At 47.3% G+C, this 17,582-nt stretch overlaps 1 long non-coding RNA gene across 1 annotated transcript in view; it reads left to right on the top strand.

Annotated features, from left to right (window-relative positions):
* Positions 1-3,213, top strand: part of LOC132679549 (uncharacterized) — a 76,047-nt gene extending 72,834 nt beyond the window's left edge. The window contains exon 5 of the long non-coding RNA XR_013552648.2: positions 438-3,213. This is a non-coding gene — a long non-coding RNA (uncharacterized LOC132679549). The remainder of the gene's footprint in view (positions 1-437) is intronic.
* Positions 3,214-17,582: the final 14,369 nt, after the last annotated feature.

Raw genomic sequence — 17,582 nt, 5'->3', positions numbered from 1 at the left:
AAATTGCAGAGACCTGGGTTACCTGTATGATAAGAGTAATAAGGAGCTTCTCAGCTATTATTTCTTTAAATTCACTTTCTGCCCCCTTCTCCCTCTCTTCTCCTTCTGGAAACCCAATTATCCCATCTGTACATTTTACTGGGTCCCTTATATCATGTAAGCTTTCTTCACTCTTTTTTATTCTTTTTCCTCTGTGCTCCTTGACTGGGTTATTTCAAAGTTCCTGTCCTCTGGATAACTTTTTCTGTCTTCCACCCGATCTACCCTGGAGCAGGTGCTCCCTAAGGCATTTTGTATTTCCTTTGCTGAATTCTTCAGCTCCAGAATTTCTGTTCGGTTCTTCTCTTATGACTTATATTTCTTAGTTACATTTCTCTTTTGGTTTGTATTTTTTTTTTTTCCTGCTACCACTGCGTTATCTTTCTGTTTTCTTGTAGCTCATGGGATTTCCTCAAAAGAGCTCATTTTGATCCTTTGTCAGCTAGACCGCAAGATTCCGTGCCTTGGGCTGTTGATGAGGACACGCTGCCTTGATGCTTCCTGCTGCTTACAGTTTTGTGCGGCTGCTTTCGCATTTGAGGCAGCAGGCACCTCCTCAGATCTTTCCCAGTTGCCTCCAGACGGGGTATAGACTGTTCCATCTGGGGTTCTCTCTCTGACTCTGGATGGGTCCCCCTGTTCCACGCCTCTTGCTCCCTCCCGTGGCAGCACCCTGAGGCTTTTATGTCTTCTCTGGTTCTTACACTCGGCAGCTGGCCACTGGAAACCTCCTTCCTTTTTCAGAAGGTGGTACTATAGCTCAAATTTGTGGTTTCGTCCTTGACCGCGGATCCTGGTCTGTTTCTCTGAAAGCACCCCTTTTACTGGACTCGCCTTGGCCACCGCACTTGGGAGCACGCACAGCTGCTGAGTGGGGATGTGTGTGTAGTGCGTGGGGCATTGGGGGCGACTGGGGCCGAAGGCGTGATCCTCAGGTGAGATTCTCCCAGAAGCTCGCGGGCAGGCTTCCTGCTGGAGTCCTGAATGCGATCAGCCCTTTGGTATTATCTGCCCCTTTCCCCATCTGCTCCTGTCTAGGCACGGAGGACCCCATCAGGACCCTGGGTGCTACTGGGGAGAAATAGCGGTCTCCAGCACCTTCCTGCACAGCTGGGGCTAGCTGAGCCCCACACCGTGTTGTCTTGGGAAGAGACAGTACTGGCAAAGAGCCCCTTACCCTCTCCACTGCGTATGCTTTTTTTTCCTTTCTCGCTCCAGTGGCGTGCTGGAATCTTCCCTCGGGAAGGCTGGACTTGTACAAATTCTCTTTCATCCGTGGGTATTTGCCCAAGTCAGCATCCTCCAAGTTTCTCCTTGGCCACGGCCAAGAGAGGTCAGGTTCGCCAGCTCTGATGGCCCCACAGCTGGAGCTGAGGTCTGTCTGCCTGCTCCCAGATGCACAGGTGGGTGAGAGGCCTCTTGGATCCCCTGGCATATAGTGCTGGACCCCACACCCTCCACAGAGGCATTTTTGTGTGTGGATGGACGCCTAATTAGTTGTCACAAAAAAGGAAGGCAAAAGCAGGGATGTTCTATGCGGCCGTGATGTTGGCATGAGAATTGTCACCTATGTCCAAGAAAGCGTTCAGTTCTCTGTTTCACCCCTTTATCTGAACCTTTTAATTTGTGACTTTCATTTTATTTTTATCTTTTTTAATGTTTATTTATTTTTGAGGGAGGGAGAGAGAGAGAGAGAGAGAGAGAGAGCGCTAGTGGGGGAGGGGCAGAGAGAGAAGGAGACAGAGGATCCAAAGCGGGTTCTGTGCTGTCAGCAGAGAGCCCGACGTGGGGCTCGAACTCACAAACCGCAAGATCATGACCTGAGCCAAAGTCAAACGCTTAACCAACTGAACCAGCCAGGCACCCCTAATGTGTGATGTTTAAATACTTAAAAGAAAAACATAGAAGCATGTTTAGACAGGTGGGAAGAATTTCTTTGTAAACTTTAGAATAAAATTTAGTTGGGAAATATATGAACTTTTCTCGTTTCTGTGACCGGAAATGCTTTTTACAGATCAGCTGGCTGGTTCCCTTTCCATCTCCTTTCCATGTGCACTGGATCACATGTCCGTTTCACCCCAAACCCTGAAAGAGCTCCTACCTGGTCCCTGTGCTCCGTGTCCCTCCAGAGCAGTGGTTCTCAGAGGGTGGACCCCCGCCCGGTACCTGATGTCTTAGCCCGGGCCGCCATAACAGAACATCACAGACTGGGTGGCTTCAACAACAGAAATTGTTTCTCCCAGCTGTGGAGGCTGGGAGTCCAAGATCAGGGGTGCCAACACGCCTGGGTTCTGGTAAGGCTCGCTTCCGGGTGTGTAGATACCTGTCTTCTCACTTCGTCCTTACGTGGCAGAGAAAGTGAGAGAGGGCAAGCTCTCTGGTGTCCCTGATGAGGGCACTGATCCTACCCTGAGGACCCCACCCTTAGGACTTCTTCAAAGCCTAATTGCTTCCCAAAGGCCCCATGTCCCACTGCCATCACTCTGGAGGTCGGGGCTTCTACGTATGAATTTGGAAGGGACACAGTTCAGACCATAGCACCCAGGGGCTTGCTAGAGATGCACACTCTGGGGCCCTATCCCAGACCCGCTGATTCAAAAACACTGGACGTGGGGCCCAGCAGTCTGTTTTCACAGCCCACCCCCCCACCCTGGTGGTTCTGACACACGCCAGAGACCGAGAACCACTGCTACAAACCATTCTCTAAACTATAGACTTCCCACAATTAAAACGGGGCATGATCCCCCTGCTTCCAAATCCATCAATGAGTTCCCGCTGCACTTTACAGCAAAACACAGACTTCAGGATGGAGCCTTCAAGGCCTCTGTTCTCTGTCCCTTCACTGCCTCTCTGACTTCCTCTTGGGCCCCTCTCCTTTTGCTTATTGTGTGTCAGGCTCGCTTGCTATTTCTCAAAATTCCCGGTTCGTTCCTGCCCCAGGACATTTGCACTTGCGTTTGCCTCCACCTGAAACCCACAATGACTCTCTACCTCACAGTCAGTGTATTTCTCCTATCAGGGTATTATAATCTGAATTAATGTTTGTTTACTTGTGGATTTCCCTCTCCCATCACAAAACGTCAACTCCGTGTGGAAGGAATCTCATTCACCGCCAACACCCCATTGCCTGAGAGAGTACCTGGTACATAGGAGGTGTTCAGTCCGCCCTTCATGAATGAATGAGCGAATGAATGAATGAGGCCAGTGAAAGTCTTCACAGAATTGGCTACGTAACCTGAAATATTACTTTTTTTAAGTAACCAATGGTGATGTCTTGCTGCTGCTTACTTTCTATCTATTATTTGCCATCTTCCTCGGGACCTGGGGGATCTACTTACCCCCTGGAACTTGGTCTCCTGTTTCTTCTTTGTATACAGCTGCCGTTACCCAGGGAGGCTTATAGTGGAAAGTTCCCGGAGGAGAAATTTGGGATAAAAGGTGAAGGAGGGAGCGTCCAAGCAGAAGTCAGGACATCCCATTTGACCACAGTAGTTGGCAAACTTCCCATTCAAATAGGACCATCTGAGAATGTGCCTCAAGCCAAATAGCTACCCAGGCATGCAAAATCTCACTTTCTCGTCAAATAAAAGGCAGGTGAAACGTATCCAAGGATGCTAACTGTGCATGGAATCCCTTTGCTCTTTAAGCCAATATTCATTGAATGGATGGATTGTAGAGCATCCAAGCCGATAGGAAGAGAAACCATCAGGGATAAAGGAAACCTTTTCAATCTGGAAAAAGTCAGGGAAGCACGACAACAAGGAAAATAAGGTTTAGATAACAGATATTTGATAAAACATATCTTTATTATAATAGATGTAAATATTTTGAATGTACCTATTAAAAGTCAAAGTAGGGGTGCCTGAGTGGCTCAGTCACTTAAGCATCTGACTTCGGCTCAGGTCATGATCTCATGGTCTGTGAGTTCGAGCCCCACGTCAGGCTCTGTGCTGACAGCTCAGAGCCTGGAGCCTGCCTCGGATTCTGTGTCTCCCTCTTTCTCTGCCCCTCCTTCACTCACGCTCTGTCTCTGTCTCTCTCAAAAATAAATAAACATTAAAAAAAAAAAAAGGAATCACACTCTTAGATCGTGTATTAAGAGGCTAAGGAAGAGAAGAATATATGGTCCAGTGTCTGGGGGTAGGAGGGCTGGAAAGAGTGGCAAGGCCCCAGGACAGTGTCCCCAGGGTCCTCAGAGGGCACTGCGATATTAAATAGGAAGTCAGCAGTCGCCCTCTCACAGGCTGGCTGCAGGAAGAGTTGGGGGACCGTTCTGGCTTTAGGAGGAACAAGATGACTCCATACCTGGATGCTGGAGGCCCGTGGCTGTTGGTATATTCCCCCCAAACCCTGCCACCCCAATAGCGTTAACTCCAGAGCTGGGACAACACGGCCAGAGGTCAGAGGGAGCCTCAGCAGCTATAGCACGATTGCTGGCGAAGGCCAGGCCAGGACAAACGGCAGAGGCAGGGCAACAGGACATCGCTATCGCCTGTGCTCTGACCCCTCGTTGTCAAGGAGTTTCGGTCTCGAAGTCACCCGGCAATAGCAAAATCCGCTGATTGGGGGCGGGGGGGGTGTCTCAGAAATGTGGTGCTCCCCAACACTTTTGGTAATGACCAAACATTTTCTTTGCCAAATATCTGTGTTCAATTAAGAAAACTCTCAACTTAAATGAAATAAAGGGGAGCCCTTCGCACCACGGTCCCCCTTTGAAGAGGTCAGCGCCCTTGACCCCTTTGCAAATAATTCCCACCCTGTGCAAACCTAGAACTACAGGTGTCTGGGCGTTGGGGCTTTTCCGTGACAATCACTGGCCTCCTTCCTGCGCCCGCCCCCCTCCCTCCCTGCCAGCCTTCAGATAATCGAATTTCATTCTAAACTTCTATTCGATCTGATTCTGCTGCTCTGCCTGCAAAAGAAAAGCTGCTTAATCGTAACTGTTCACGATTTTCAAGGCCGCGCGGCAAGCTTGGTGTGTGTCCGCTCCCCCCTGGACCCTTGCCCTTCCCCCCTCCAGGCTCTCCCTTCCCGTCCTTTTCTGCCCACCTGGTGAAAGAAGGGGTGGCACACAGGTGACGAAGCACAGCTGTGTCTGCTGCTCTCAATTCACTTTCGTCAAAGCCATCAAGCATCCACTAGGTGCCAGCCGCTGTGCCCAGTGCTGGGGTGCAGCCCCCGGCCTCCGGGACGGCATGGTGCCCAGGTTCATGGTGGGGAGGGGCGGGGGGCTCCAAGCTCATCTCCCACCACGGACCGCAGTGCGGCTTTGGCACCTCAAGGGCTGGGGACCTGTGAGCGGGACACCTGTGGTGACAGGGCAGCATCCTGACGGAGCAGGCTGGCCTTGACGGGACGGGGGACCGAGGGCCCCACCCGAGGGAGACAAGCGGGCTGTTGCGTGCTGAGCAGGACCACGTTAAGAGAGAGTAGACTTCCCTGGGGGGCAGCAGTCCACAGGAGGGTCACTGTCATTGTCATCCTGAGGCAGGAGGGGCCAGGACCCCAAGGAAATGGTGTCGGGAATTTCCAAGGGCCACCGCCACAGGTGTCCTTGCCTCCCAGGACCAAAAAGCGGTCCTGGGATTCACTTTCTTCTCTCTCATAGTTTTGTCCTTACCTTATCCCCTGACCTTGCTCAGGGGACCTGACTCACTTGACATTATCAAGGCTACACTGGAGTCCAATAGTCTGTCGAAGAATGTTCCCTTACTTTCAACATTCTGCTCAAAAACAAGGTATAAAACCTATAAAACCAGATATAAAACACAAACTCCTGATTACGTTTTGAACAACCACCAACCTTCACCTTGGATCACACCAAAAAAACACAGGGCATTTAAGAGAAATTCCTTGGGGGGAGAGGGGGTGCCTGGGTGGCTCAGTCAGTTAAGCATCGGACTCTTGATTTCAGCTCAGACTGTGATCTCACGGTTCGTGGATTTGAGCCCCACTTTGGGCTCCTCGCTGACAGTGTGGAGACTGCTTGGGATTTTCTCTCTCTCTCTCCCTTTCTCTGCCCCTCCCCTGTGCACTCCCTCGCACGTGCACTCTCTCTCTCAAAATGAATAAGTAAACTTAAAAAAAAAGAAAGAAAAAAATTCTTTTGGTCACTCCATCCATTACGTAACAGTAATCAATCAATAAAATGTCACGAATCAAAGCAGAAGATGCTTGCTGGTGGATTTCATGACAAGCTTATCAGAACAAATGAGTTTTGCCTTCTGTCCTGTGAGAAGAGAAGGAAGATCACTTTATTCTGCAGTAACCCCCCCCCCCCCCCCCCCGCATTGATCTACTACAATTCTAGGCCGGCCCCTTCCCTCCCTTTCCCTGAATGACAGGAACACATACAGGCCGTCTCCTCTGGTCTAGAAACAGGCACTTGGTCAACCCAACTGATAAGCCGGCCCAGACTATCTCCACAAACTTTCCTATTCTAGCTGACCCCAGTCACTCCAGTATGAAGATGCGTGCAGCGATCCTGCTCTATCTGCCAGCTCTCTACCTCGTATCCAAATACAGTTCTGGCATTATCGACTCTTTCTTTAAAATGTTTCCTGGGCCGCCTGGGAGGCTAGGTTGGTTTGGCATCCGACTTCAGCTCAGGTCATGATCTCACGGTTCGTGGGTTCAAGCCCCGCGTCGGGCTCTGTGCTGACAGCTCAGAGCCTGGAGCCAGCTTCGGATTCTGTGTCTCCCACTCTCTCTGCCCCTCCCCCGCTTGTGCACTCTCTTTCTCTCTCTCTCTCTCTCTCAAAAATAAATAAACATGAATAATATAATATAATATAATATAATATAATATAATATAATAAAATGTTTCCTGTTTCATTCCGTACCTTTTTATTCACAGACTCCACTTTAGTTCAGAACCATAGAGAATCACCATTGCTATGGCCTTTTGCTTCCCTTTGGCCCATTCTTCTCTTACCCACTGCCATCAGATCATTTGAAAGGAATCCTAAAAGTATGGTCCATGGAAGAGCTGTTATGCGAAAAAGAAAAAAAAATGGATGCATTCCAAAAAGTTGGAAAGTTCTGGGTTAAACGAATTTAAATAGGTTCTTGTCTGCAGGACTTGTCAGAGCCTTTAATACACTAAGCATGTGCATTCTGAATCTTGAAGTGGAGGTATCTAAGATTTTTTCAATAGGGAGCATTATCCTCCTGCTCTTACCCTGCTTTGCCTGTAGATCATCCTCGAGATGAGTGAACTACAGAGCACACTATGGGAAATAATACTAAAGAGGACTTATTTCTCAAAAACTATGTTCTAGTAGTCCAGAGGGCTCTTACCACATATTTAGAATCTTGCATTATACTGAAATAGAAAGTATTCTTTGATATTTTGTATCAATTTTAAAATGTATACCATATTTTATACCTACAAAAGAATAAACACAATGTACCAATAAGATATACAGAATATTGTAAAGGACGTAGCTGATGAACCAAACTGGGGGGGGGGGCAGGAAGTTTTCTCTATAAAAAGCCAGACTTTATCAAAGGAGCAAATTATTTTTGTGAGAAGCAGGTCAAGAGTTGCTTTATTCTTTGCAGACCATGCAGGCTCTGTTGCTGTAGCATGAAAGCAGCTATAAATAATATGGAAATGGACATAAACACTATGTAACATTTTATTTACAGAACAGGCGGCAGGCCAGATTGGGACGGTGGCCTATAGCTGGTCAACCACTGAACTGAGCTCCTACGTACACATTTCCTTTTGCATAACATTTGCTTGTGCCAAGGGTTAAGCCTATTTAACATCTGGACTGTTCACACCAATACATAGATAGACAGACAGATAATAGATAGTTTTGCTATTTTTTTTTTTTTAACGTTTGTCTATTTTTGAAAGAGAGCAAGCGGGGCAAGGCAGAAAGAGGGGGAGACAGAGAATCCCAAGCAGGCTCCACACCGTCAGCACAGAGCCCAACGTGTGGCTCAAACTCACGAACTGCAAGATCATGACCTGGGCTGAAATCAGCTGTCAGATGCTTAACCGGCAGAGCCACCTGGGAGCCCCTTGTTTTGCTATTTTGAAAAATGCAGCTGTGAAAATTTTTGATAGTTCTTCAAATACGCCTCGGTAAATTTCTTTAGGGCAATGCCTTCAAATGGTTTGCACATATACCTAAAAAGGATTTGGAAAAACTGCGTGCCTCCTCACATACTTTATGGGCAAATCTCATATTTTTATGAGAAAAAAAGTGTCTGAAATAGTTGCGAAGAATATAATTCCAGTAGGTTACCAGTGTTGACCCTGGAAAATAATGTAACTCCTAAATGTAAGAGTTTCTTTAGCATTTGGAAACTTTACTTCTTGCCTTTTTCCCCTTTAATTTATAATTCCAGATTACCACCCTCATAGGATTTTATCCTCACGTAGTGCCTTTTTATGGTTGAAGGACTGATATTGTTCATTAAAGTATGTTTCTCTGCACCAAAAATATCTACAAATGAACATTTTTAATATGTTTTATTGCCTGTGACCATCAGGTTTTAAGGGTTAGGAAATTTTTTTCTAAACCAAGTTATCGTTAGAATAAATATTAGTACAAAAATGATTTTTTAAAATATGAATGTAATTTAAATTTTTGAAAAATCATGAAACATTGGTAAAATGTCACTGGAAATGCATCACCAAAGAAGATAAATGGAGGGGCGCCTGGGTGGCTGGGTCGGTTGAACGACCGACTTCCGCTCAAGTCATGATCTCACGGTTCACAAGTTCGAGCCCCGTGTTGAGCTCTGTTCTGACAGCTCAGAACCCGGAGCCTACTTCGGTTTCCGTATCTCCCTCTCTCTCTCTGCCCATCCCCTACTCTCACTCTTTCTCTGTCTCTCAAAAAATAAGAATTAAAAAAAAAAACTTTAAAAAATTTAAAAAACCTCCAAATCTCCCTGAAAAAAAAAAAAAAAAGGATAATGCTAAGCTTGACTTAGTTTTATTAAAAAGAAAAAAAAAAGATAAATGGAGATTTTTTTAAAAATTTTTTTAACGTTTATTTATTTTTGAGACAGAGAGAGACAGAGCATGAACGGGGGAGGGGCAGAGAGAGAGGGAGACACAGAATCTGAAACAGGCTCCAGGCTCTGAGCTGTCAGCACAGAGCCCGACGCGGGGCTCGAACTCACGGACTGTGAGATCATGACCTGAGCCAAAGTCAGCCGCTTAACCGACTGAGCCACCCAGGTGCCCCAAAATAGCAGTTTATAAATCCATATGTAGATATGTCTGATTTCCATTGGAACCATGTGTAGAGTATTGCTTGCTATAATTTAGGAAGCATAGGTAAAATTAATGTTGATAAAGCTAAGAAAACTTATGACAGATAATACTGATGATGATCGAATTTATTGGGAGGTTGAATTACAGCCCCTTCAGGATGTTGTATCTGTGGGAGAGAATTGGCCTGAGGACTTAGATTTACTGAGTGATCGATCGTGCTTCTTAATTACCCAACGGATGCCCGACGCATAGTGCAGACAGCTACAGATCCAGGAGGCAAAAGATTTGTAAAGTGACTACGAAGATAGGAGATAGTTTGTGGCAGAATTACCGAATGCTTTGGCTATTTGTTTAAACCTAAACCAACCCCTCCCAGGCTATTGAAAATGTTTGGAATCTGTATGTACATTTTGACGTCTATCTAATGAGGTAATGTTAGGAGACAAGTAAAGGCTGTCAAACTAAGAGTGATTGTTTTGTTGTAAAAAAGCCTTTGACCACGGATTGGGGTCTTGGGGGTGGGGGTGGGGGGTGAGGTGGTGGGGATTAGTTGTCAGAGCTAATTCCAGTGGGCCTGGAATTATCGCGAACTGTCCTACTGAAGCAAGAAATGTACGTCCACGATGTTAGGCATGATTTGTCCCTTGTGTTGGTAAGTTCCCAGAAAAGTCTGGTCCTGGGGCTGATTATGTAGCAAGGATGTCTACATGACTAGTAGTATAAAAGAGGCCACAGCTTAGACAACTACCCCGGAGTCTCCATAAGGACCTGGGAACCGATTCCCTTAAAGTCTTGCTCTCTCTTCCTTAGAAAGTCCTCATTAGAAACTCAACAGATGAACATAGAGGAAGGGAAGGAAAAGTGAGACAAAAACAGAGAGGGAGGCAAATCAGAAGGGACTCTTAAATACAGAGAACAAACTGAGGATTGATGGGAGGAGGGGGTTACATGGGTGACAGGCATGAAGGAGGGCACTTGTTGGGATGAGCACTGGGTGTTATATGTAAGTGATGAGTCACTGGGTTCTACTCCTGAAGCCAAGACTACACTGTACGTTAACTAACTTGAGAAAAAAAAAAAAAACATTTTAAAATTTGAATAAATAAATAATTTTAATCTAAAAAAAAAAAAAAAAGAAGTCGTCATTAGGACCATGGTCATGCATCGCTTTATAACAGGAGGGAAATAGGGGCGCCTGGGTGGCTCAAGTCAGTTAAGCATCCGACTTCGGCTCAGGTCACGATCTCGCGGTCTGTGAGTTCGAGCCCCACGTTGGGCTCTGTGCTGACAGCTCAGAGCCTGGAGCCTGCTTCGGATTCTGTGTCTCCCTCTCTCTCTCTCTCTCCCCTTCCCCCACTCATGCTCTCTCTGTGTCTCTCAAAACTAAACATTAAAAAAAAAACTAAGGAAAAAAAAAGGAGGGAAGTTTCCTGTGGGCACAGGACAGCTGAGGACAGGAGGAGGCGAAGCTCACAGTGAGGTGGGGCTTGTCCATTTTCTCTTGCCTCCTTGCCTCTAAATTTGCAAAGAGATCATCAGCTCAACTTGAAGACAAAGTGTTGGCGATTTCAGGAGGAGGGAGAAGGTATAAAGTAGTTTTGAAGAAGGGAGACAGTGAAAGACAGCTGAATTGGCCTCTTGGATTTTTTCCCACGTACCAATTCTTTTTTCTCCTCTTTTCTCTCCGGCTGCTAGTAACCACGTTGTCTTGGCCTTTTCTTTTAGACCCTTTTTTCCACAACCAGTTGATACTCTGACGATGAACGAGCTGATGAACCTCCTCTCTATTAACTGGGTTATACGCATGAACCTTAGGATGACAGCTGAAGTCGCTCTCCACCATAAGGTGGAAACTGGAAGGATATTGCTTTAACATTTTTTTAATGTTTATTTCTTTTTGAGACAGAGAGAGACAGAGCATAAACGGAGAGGGTCAGAGAGAGAGAGGGAGGCACAGAATCCGAAGCAGGCTCCAGGTTCTGAGCTGTCAGCACGGAGCCCGACTCGGGGCTCGAACTCACGGACCGCTAGATCATGACCTGAGCCGAAGTCGGACACTCAACCGACTGAGCCACCCAGGCGCCCCAGGAAGGATGTTGCTTTTATTATTTACAAGGAGAGGGGCTTCTTCATGATCCCTTCCGGTCTGATCTCCCAGAATAATCTTTAAAGCAAAGTCCTGGTCCTAAAATTCCCAGTTGTGGGTTCCAGGGTTTCTCACAAGCATTGTCCTTGACAAAGGAAGCCTGGAGACAGCCACAGTCACGTTATTACAGGAGGGTTTGCATAAATAATAATTAGTAGAGGGGCACTTGCGTGGGTCAGTTGGTTAAGCGCCCAACTTTGGCTCAGGTCATGATCTCACCGTTGGTGAGTTCGAGCCCCACATCGGGCTTGGTGCTGGCAGTGAGGAGCCTGCTTGGGATTCTCGCTCTCTCCTTTCTCTCTGCCCCTGCCCCACTCATGCTTTCTCCATAAACAAACAAACAAACAAGCAAACTTAAAAAAAAGAATTAGTAGAGGCTATCCTGCTTCCCTCTCCCGTCCTTCTGACCAAGAAACTATCTTTGACTTACAGGGCAGGAGGTGGTGAAGCCCTGACCAGTCAGCCACCCTAGACCCAGTGCACAGCCGTGACTTGGGAATTCTGTGCGAGGGGCATGTGCCACGATTTAGGTCCCAACGTCAGCTGTGCCACCATCAATGTGGCCTGTCGCTTACCGTGCTGAGCTATGAAAAAGGCCGCTACAGAGAGGGCTGTTTAGAATAGCCCAGAATGCCTCTTGAGCACACAAAGCTCTGTCTTGTCTCGTATGAAAGCAACTCCAAAGTCACTCTGACACCCTCTGCCTCCCCCCCCCCAATACTACACGACCACGAATGCCCCTACCAGATCTAACACCAAACCCGAAGAGCTAGCTGTGCACTAGGAACCCGTGTTAAAGCTCAGAAAATGTGGATATCTGAGGGTTTGCTACGGCACGAACCTGCAAGGTTGAAGGAACGAATCTAACACCGTTCCTGGACTCCAATGGCCCCGGCAGGCGGTTCCAGGTGTGACAGAAAACTCCGTCCCCCAAGAGCCCACGGGCCTGGGGCAGACTGCGCATGTCAGACTACGACCAGCAGGGGGCAGCACATACCTGGGCACCCGGCTTTCCAGGCGAATCTGTGAAAGAAGCTTTAGCAAGGCTACTAGGGCAGACAGTTGGAGCACAAGGTGAAGCTCAAGCCCAGGTCCAGGGCTAGACCAAGGCAAGGCCCAGAAGCCAGAAAGCTCACCGCTTCCTGCTGTGTCCCCCTTTTGCTTCTCAAAGTATGATCGGCGGACTCGCAGCCTCGGCCTGACTGAGGAGTTTTTATCAAGACCGCTGCATTTCAGGCCCCACTGAGTCAGAATCTGCAGCTCCACAATTCTCCCAGGTGATTTGCGTTCCCGACCGAAGTTGCAAAAAACACTACTGTAAGCACCCTTTCTCTGCACACGCGTGCCGCCCAGAGACCTGGCGCGTTCCCTGTCCCCGGCCTCTCCCTCCACCTCACCTGCACACGGGACAACACCGCAGAAGCGGTTTCCTGCTGGTTTTCAGGCTTAGCCGGAGGAGGGCGGTTCATGTGGCCCCTCGGCATCCCTGAGATTTCGTCTTCAGGCCGCTCAGGGGCTTCCAAGCCTGTTTCCAGCCTTCCAGCTGGATTTGTCTTTGGGTGGCTGCTGGGCCAGGGACAGCCCACTGTCCCGAGCTGGTGTGAAATATAGAAATGTATGCCTTCCAAGTACGAACTTTTTTGCTTTACTTGTCAGCATTTGGTAGCTGGCCCTTAGAGATCAGGCTTCTCGCTGGTTGTTCAACACCTCTTCGAGGAAGGACCTCTGTCCAGAAGATTCCTCTTCCTGTCCACATCCCATGTTCTGACAGGGAGGCTGCTGTCGGCGAGAAAGCAAACACTAAGCAGTTTCTCTTGGGGAGTGAGTGCTCTCTAGGACCTCCTTCCGGGGTTATTTGTCTTTGTGCGGACAAAGGGTTTGAGTAGTGGCCTCGGACTTACTTTGGAGGAAGAAGGCTTTCTCAGGACCCTCAGATAGGTCCTTGGAGGTGGGTGCCTGGCCCCAAGGCCGTGTGAGAGGCCCTTTGGGTAGAAGAGCTGTCATGACAGGAGCTCGTAAGGATGATGTATGAGCGCATGGGGCTGACCTAGAAAACTGCCGGCCTTTCTGGAGGCACCATGGAACTGGAGACGTACCCTGGAAGTGAACAAGGCAGAAGAAATTGACTGTGTGAATCCCTTAATCTTCTTCCTTAAGGAAGTACATACAGGAGAAGGGGAGGGACTGGTCTAGAAGGGGGGGCATCCGTGAACTGTGTTATCTAACAGTTTTCTCTTCCCTCCTCCCTCCCTCCCTTTCTTCCCCCCTTCCTTTCTCTTTCTCTCTCTCTCTCTTTCACTCTCCCTTTTTCTTTCTCTGTGTCCCTGCTCACTCACACCGGGCATGTTCTTATTTCCTCTGCGCTCAGAAGCAAATCGAATATAAACTCGTTATACCCACAGGACCTGCGTCATTGTGTGCCTTTCCCCAATCCCCCCCACCCTACGACTCACCTTAGTGTTTCAGGTGTCCCAAGCCCAAATCCAGTCCCCAGAGGTCCTCGGCTCCTTTCTTCATAATTAAACCCATTGAAAACTTTTTCACAGTGAGCCATAAATGGCTCTTGTATCCAGGGAACTACTCTTGCAGGACATCTGCACTTAAAAGCCTAGATCAGAGCTGACATCGTGTGAGTGAATTGGTAGAGAAGATCTGAGAGGTGGGGGGTTCTGTTGTTGTTTCTAGAGAGAAGGCTCAATCCCAACGTTGAGCCCATGCGAAGAGGGGGCTAAGTACCTCACTCACCTCATGGGTGTTTGCCTCCTACTATGTCCTCTACTTTTGAATTTTCCCACCTAGAAAAGTGCTGGATGTAGGGTTAGCATTCAACCAATATTTCAATTGAAAGAGAAAAGGAAATGTAGAGTTCCATCACGCTAGAGTCATGGGAAAATATAAACAGGAACTGCCTGATGCCATGGACATTAAATTATTGATAGGACATCAGAGACGGCCAGTTACCTGACACTGGTGTGGATCACCATCAGTGACACAATTGTAGTCACTGGATTTCTTTCTTTTATTTTTTTAAATGTTTATGTATTTATTTATTTTGAGAGAGAGAGAGAGAGAGAGCGCAGGGGAGGGGCAGAAAGAGAGGGAGAGAGAGAATCCCAAGCAGGCTCCACACCCACCATGCAGAGCCCAACACAGGGCTCAGTCTCATGACAGCAAGATCATGACCTGAGCTGACGTCAAGAGTCTGACGCTTGGCCGACTGAGCCACCCAGGAGCCCCTGGTCACTGAATTTCTGAATCTAACAAGCTTTCATCAATGTGAGCACATTTCTTGTAACCAAATTGAGCTTAATTTCCTAAAGAAGATTAGAGAGAAATTTAGAAAAGCTATTTTTGGCGTTGGTACCATTCAGCCTTGCATTCCATAAAATATGGAAGGTGCCAACACCCATGGAACCAATGACCTTTGTTTCTGTGACTCACGCTTACGACTTGGCATTGTCTTTGAATGGCCCCAAGGCTTGTCAAAGCATACTTTTTACTGGGGATTTAAGTGTTGGCTGGGTGTGAAGAGCCCTGTTGGGAGGGCCATTTACCCACAGCCAGGCACCATGAGAGAGGCTGAGGCTTCTGTTTCTAGAATGCCAGATGCTGAGCAGAACCCTCTAATAGAAACCTCAGGACACCCCTGAAAGTGCGGACTGCCACCTCCCAGGGAAAGATGGACTGGCTTGGCTCAGACTGGCCTAGGGAGACACTGTCCCCAAAAGACTGCTGTGTTCCATTCGCTGGGGATTGTTCGAGATGCAGAATAAAGTAAACAGGCCCATACCTGATGTGCGTTGCAAGGGCACAGGGAAGAGGAAATGAAGTCTTCCTTCCTCCCAGCTGCACCTGCATCTCACCGAGCCTGCTCCTCAGGTCAGGCTAGGCCCCACCTGGGAGTATTATCGGAAAACTGACGGATTCACGGAAAAGCAAGAGTCGAGATACCGAAACAATCCCGTGTTTATTGCAGAATAAAGAAGCAGCTCGTTTTCTCTCCCTCAGAAGAGTAAGCAGTCAACGCAGCACATTTCTGTAATTCTAGCATCTATGTTTATTCTTTATTTTTTAATTTTTTTCAAAGTTTATTTTTGAGAGAGAGAGAGAGCGCGTGCACAAGTGGAGGAAGGGGCAGAGAGAGAGAGAAACAGCGAATCTGAAGCAGGCTCCAGGCTCTGAGCTGTCAGCACAGAGTCTGGTGCAGGGATCGAACTCATGAACCATGAGATCATGACCTGAGCCGAAGTCAGATGCTTAGCCGACTGAGCCACCCAGGCATCCCTAGCATCTATAGTTATCATTATATACCCATATACCTTAGACGAACCAAACTAGATTGAGTCTTGGGGTAGAAATCACTCTATTTTATGCTAATACCATGAAAATTGTATTTGTGCAACTAAGCTTAAGGTCTTGGGAATTATTATAGATGTTATTATTTTAGACCGTTAAATATGGGGGTCCTGAGAAAGTGTGATTTCCACATCCGGGGACCCAAGTAAATGCTAGGAGGCCTCAGGAGCCTCTTTGCATGGAGTTATGATCATCCCCTGGACAAACCCATAATAGGAACCAAGTCCCATAACCAAGACCCCTGACTCAAATGTGAAGAATGAAAGACCCCTCCTCATCGCGGGCAGTTGGCGAGATGAGCAGGGAATTTTCCTGAGGTAGAAATGATTTGAAGTGTCAAAGCTTGGGGACACTGACTCGATTATGTATCGGAAGCATGATTAAGTGGAAGGAATATTTCCTGTGGGAGCTCTCAAGTTGTCCTCTACCCTAGACCAACACACTAGCTCCAAGTTTCAGAAGATAAGCGCTCAGGGACACCTGGGTGTCTTGGTGGGTTAAGTGTCTGACTTCAGCTCAGGTCATGACCTTGCCGTTAATAAGTTTGGGCCCCACGTCGAGCTCTGTGCTGATGGCTCGGAGCCTGGAGCCTGCTTCAGATTCTGTGTCTCCCTCTCTGCCCCTCCCCTGCTCGAATTCTGTCTCTCTTTCTCTCAAAAATAAATAAAACATTAAAAAAAAAGAAAGAATATATATTCTGTTGTTGTTGGGTGGAGGGCTCTGTAAATTTCTATTATGTCAAGTGGATTGACTATGTTGTTTATGTTCTGTATATCCTTACCGGTTTCCTGACTATTTGTTCTATCAATTATCGGAAGAGGAGTATTGGAATCTCTTCTTACAGTTGTGGGCTGGTGTGTTTTTCTCTTCAGTTCTAGCAGTTTTTGCTACACATGTTTTATTTTACTGATTTTTTAAAGTTTATGTATCTATTTTTTGAGAGAAAGAGCAAGCAAGCGAGTAGGGGAGGGGCAGAGAGAGGGAGACAGAGAATCCCAAGCAGGCTCTGCACTGTCAGCACAGAGCCCAGTGTGGGGCTCAGTCCCATGACCCTGGGATCATGACTTGAGTCAAAATCAAGAGTTGGATGCTTAGCCCACTGAGCCACCCAGATGCCCCATGCTTCACATATTTTAAAAGTCAGTTACCAGGTGCACTAATGTTTAAGATTATTATATCTTCCTGGTGAATTGACCCTTTTACCATTCTGAAATAACCTTTTTTTTTATTATTTGAGAGAGAGAGAGAGAGAGAGAGCCCTCGAACAAGAAGGAGAGAGGGGCAGAGGAAGAGAGAGAAAATCTTAAGCAACCGCAGGACTTGATCCCACCACCCTGGGATTATGACCTGAACTGAAATCAAGAGTCGGCGACTCAACTCCCTGAGTAGTTGCACCCAGGATGGGCACCCAGTTGCCCAGTAAGGCACCCAGGTGCCCTTGAAATAACCTTCTTTATCCATGAAATATTATTCGTTTGAAGGCAAGTTTGTTTGATACTAACATAGTCCTCTAGGGGCATCTAGGTGGCTCAGTGGGTTAAGTGTCAGACTTCAAGTCAGGTCATGATCTCGCCCTTCACAAGTTCAGGCCCCACGTCGGGCTCTATGCTGACGGCTCAGAGCCTGGAGCCTGCTTCAGATTCTGTGTCTCCCTCTCTCTCTGCCCCTTCCCTGCTCACGCTCTTGTGCCCCCACTCGAGCTCTGTTTCTCTCTCTCAAAAATAAATAAGCCTTAAAAAAATTTTTTTAAACAACATAGTCCTCTAGTTTTTTTTAACATGGAATATAATTCCTATCTTTTTA

This window comes from Panthera onca, chromosome A2 (genome assembly GCF_046562875.1).
Source record: "Panthera onca isolate mPanOnc1 chromosome A2, mPanOnc1 haplotype 2, whole genome shotgun sequence".
Classification (NCBI taxonomy): Eukaryota; Metazoa; Chordata; class Mammalia; order Carnivora; family Felidae; genus Panthera; species Panthera onca.
Note: the sequence above shows the minus strand (reverse complement) of the source record. Positions and strands in the feature narration are given on the sequence as shown.